This window comes from Cyanistes caeruleus, chromosome 1, assembly GCF_971803275.1.
Source record: "Cyanistes caeruleus chromosome 1, bCyaCae1.hap1.1, whole genome shotgun sequence".
Taxonomy (NCBI): Eukaryota; Metazoa; Chordata; class Aves; order Passeriformes; family Paridae; genus Cyanistes; species Cyanistes caeruleus.
Genome location: NC_141701.1, coordinates 7,120,252 through 7,124,489, shown reverse-complemented (window position 1 = coordinate 7,124,489; position 4,238 = coordinate 7,120,252). Strand labels below are relative to the sequence as shown.

Here is a 4,238-nt window from a genome sequence, read left to right as displayed (position 1 = left end):
GTTTGGTTTTTTTTTGTTTGGTTTTGGTTTGGTTTGGTTTGGTTTTTTCCCTTTTCCTAACTATATCTCCATGAATGAGATATAAATTTCATTAGACTTCTTGGAATGGGCATTTTCTATTGTAAGCATCAACTATTTATTTATTCCCACAAAGAACAGGAAGCTGGCTTTTTCAACACTTTTTAAAAAAATGTTCTTTTGACTTGACTTAGTTAATTTAAAAAGTAAAATGTTTGCATGGACTGTTATGTGGTATATTATTATCATTGAAAACACTCTTGATGAAAGAAAAAATGTTAATATTGAAACCATGGTATAATATATTTGTGACCTAATTATTAGCTGTTTTTTCAAACAAATTTCAAAAACATATAGTGATATAGTTAGGATCATGATATTTTGTTACTTTGAACAATTGCCTGTCATATTCACCAGCAAACCAGCTAAAAGGAAATATTATTTTGACAGATGCCAAAGAAAATACTCAGTAGTCTTCTATGTAATTTTGAGAGAAAAGTTGGGGGGGAATGTCCATGGTTAAGAGTTAGTTTCTAATTATTAAATCTAGAAAACAGTTTGCAAAGTCACATTTGGAGGTATGACTATGAGTAAGTGTTGAAAAGTTAAATCTCTTCCCATTTTTTAAGGTATTTCTATTTTCACCTAGAATATATGCTTTCTGATGTCTGCAAGCAGTTTAAACTCTGCTTTCTGCTTAACTAGTATTTCCTATTGTGAGTTTCAGGCAATCCATTACCTAATTTAATCTTCTTAGTATTAAAATTCACAGCTGCTACAAGCCAAGTCCTGCCCTCCCCTTTAATAGCTTTGGTTGCTGCAAGTGTATGTTTGGAGCTAGGAAAATGATTTAATTCCTTTATGACCTCAGTTCCCAGTGGCACACTGGGGATGAGAACACCTCACAATCCTTTTCTGCCACGCACCTGCTCTGTTGGCTTCCCAGCTTCAGCAACAACTGAGCTACAAATTGCTGAAAGTTCAGAATTTTACCACAAACTGGGTAATTTCATTCTTTCTGTGATATCACCTTTGTTCTCTAAGCTCTTGTTTCAGGCCATTGTCAGCAACAGGCTGTGATATTAAATAGCTGATACAATACAGCTACTCTCATTAATTTATAATCCCAAATCCCAGCAGCAACACAGTTTGGATTAGACTAGTGTTTTAAAAGCTTTTGAGGAAAGAAATGTAAAGAAAAATAATACAACATTTCTATTTGTGCTTCTAACGACAAGCATTATGTAGCTACATAAAATTATCATTCATTATCAGTTTATTGACAGAGATACACAAAGAACAGAATTATCCCAGACTTACTTTGGATTTACTGAGAGCAAAATTATATTTCCATTTTACTAGTTTGGCTTATAGGCATCTTTAACTTTTCATACTGCTTAAAAAGATAAAAAAAAATGCTAACTATGTATTTATTCATTAGTTGTTTATTTAAATTAGAGCCAGTTTTCATCTTTCAATTCCTTGTACATGGAGAATTCTGCTGTATCAAAAAATACTTTAGGACATATTTAGTACTTGGAACAATTAATCAAGTGAAAAAATATTATCTTAAGAGAAACAAGTGACTGTTCTAAATGTTTTTTCCCCATTCAAGATGTACCAGAGAGGATGCACAGGGCCTCAGAGATAATGACAGGTCTGCAAAAGCCATAGGTTATCAAGATGAATGTCCCCACAGATAAGGGGTGAATGACCAGAATTTTATTGGCCTTTCTTCAACTCAGTTATGTCTTTTGAAAGTTCTGTTTAGAAAGAAATGTTCAAAATGCTGGATTTAGGGACCTAAGTGTTAATCAGGTATTATATTATGTAAATATACACAAGAATATATAAATAATATATAATACAATTAATTCTATATATAATATAGAATTATATTATATATATATATAATTATATTATAATAATAATAATATATTAAGTATATTATGTAAATCAAACAGCTTTAGATCACCGGAAACAATGCAGATATTGGTAGTTTTTTACAACAGAAATTAATTCCTCTAATAAAATAAGTACCCAGAAAAGGATGTTATTATGATGTATATGCTGAGATTAGCTAGAAACTCCCTAGCTGAAAGCCATCATTATTTACCAGTGTGGATTTTAAGGACAAGCTTTACAAAGCCACTTAGGGCTGAGTATGCCCAATTCTCATTAATTTTATACATGATTTGGTATCCAAATCCCTTTGAAAAGAGGAATAGCTCATTTTCTGAACATGCAGCAGTCATCTATGTCTGGAAATTTCCTCTTGGGATCACAATTTGTATGTGCCCTAGACACTTGAAAAATTATTTTTCCCCTTAACTTTGGAAGCAAAGAAGTCAGAACATGACACTCATGTAATATACATATGAAGATAAAATGGAAACTTTAATCTAAAAAGTCATGTGATATTAAAAAAGATAGAAAGTGAGCAAGGAAAACACAGGAGAGAATTTTCCTTTCTGCAATGTATTTTACTTCAGGGCAAAAAATCCTCTATTATGAGGGGAAATGACCTTTGGCCATGAATGCAAAAGCCACAAAACTTCTAGCAAAGCCTAACTTTGCCAGTTTGTCAGTTTTTGTCTTGCAACTCCACTCTAAATTCACAAATTCTTACAGATTTCGTACAAAGGTGTTCTTAAGCCAAGTTTTTCTGCCTCAGAAGGAGTTTTTTCACTTGCCTCTATGTGAAAATATCCTGCCATGAGAGAAAACCGAGAGTTTTAATGCTAAGAAAAAATTCTGGCAGATCCGTTATATTTGATGAATGTTAGCTGTGATAACAGTATGATAGAGAGCAGATAGAGCATTAGATAAAAAAAAAAAACAACTCAGTGATTTCTTAGTAGTAGTAATTTTCTTCCTGGAATTTATCTGTTTGTAATTTCTGTGGTTTCAGAATAAAGAAATGCTCATTTTTGTGGAGCAGGTGTTAAATGAGAAGTGAGTGAATAGTATCATACCAGGAGTAGAGGTTCAGTAATCAACTGTTAGATGCTTGAAAATAAGACTTTTGGTTTATAAAATAATAACATTGAAAGCTTTTTCTCAGTTATCTGGAATGTTGTTTGGGCATTTTTTTTTTTTTCCTAAATCTCATACAGTTTTATTTTTTCATAATAGTTGGTGTTTCCAGTAAATCCCTGTCTGGTGTTGTGCTGAGAGCTGTCAGTGCCCTGGCTGTAGCCCAGGTCCTACACACCATTTGTCACTTGTCCAGCAAAGAGCTGGCCACAGAAGAGAACCTAATGAAGGAATATTTGCCTTGATCAATTAAATATCAACTAACTTGTCTTTCTCTCTCAGCAATCTCATTTCCCTTTCCCTGCAGGTATCCATTCTCTAAGACCATTTGCATGAGATTTCCAGTTTTACACCCTGCCTAAACCCTCCAGTGACACATCTCTATTTTTCCCATAATTTTAAGCTCTGCATCCACACCAGATATTGTACAAACCTGCTGTGAAAAACCCCTACAGATTAATCTCTGAATTAACTTGTTTATTTTTACTGTAGTTTGTACCATCTGAAGACTGATTATTGGAACATGCAGGCTTGAAAATAAAGAATAGGGAGAAATAAAAGAAAGTTTGTGGGTTTTTTTTCTTTTGGTTTGGTTTGGGAGTTTTTTTAGTTGGTTGGGTATTTTTGGGTTTTGTTTGTCTGATTTTTTTTGTTTTTTTTTTTTTTTTCTTGGTTGGTTTGTTGTTTGCTTGGGTTTTTTATGTTTTTTTTTTGTTTTTTTTTTCTCTTCCCTGTAATTTGTAAATACTTTGGGGCAAGCTTGTTTATGTGCTCTGAATTTACAGGGAGGTGCACATCTCTACTGAGTGTTTAGCTTCTGCATGATGCTCTGCTCAGGGCAGGGTATAAAGTGCTACTCAAACCCACAGTGTGCAGCACATCAGTTCACACACATTTCTAATTAACAGCTAATTTTGGATTAATTTCTGATCCTCTCCACTGGGCTTTTCTAAAGAGATCATGAGCTACACTGGCAGAAAGTTTAAATTTAAAAGTGTGTCTGTAAGTTAGAAACAATTAGGTAGTTAGCTGACAACTGGATTGAAAAAATCCTAATCAAACATGCAAAAAAATCTCCCAAATCCTTATTTGTTACACATCTCTAGTCTTATATTTTAATTTCACCAGCTACAATCAAAGAAAGAATCTAAATACTTTCTGGTCCAGCTGTTCTTTCCTTGCCT

The 4,238-nt window shown here is 33.2% G+C and overlaps 1 long non-coding RNA gene across 1 annotated transcript; it reads left to right on the top strand.

Annotated features, from left to right (window-relative positions):
• The first annotated feature begins 945 nt into the window (after positions 1 to 945).
• On the top strand, positions 946 to 3,612 carry LOC111925232 (uncharacterized). The gene is made up of 3 exons (XR_002862131.2): positions 946 to 1,021; positions 1,634 to 1,675; positions 3,154 to 3,612. It is a non-coding gene; the product is annotated as an uncharacterized LOC111925232 (long non-coding RNA).
• The last annotated feature ends 626 nt before the right edge of the window (positions 3,613 to 4,238 follow it).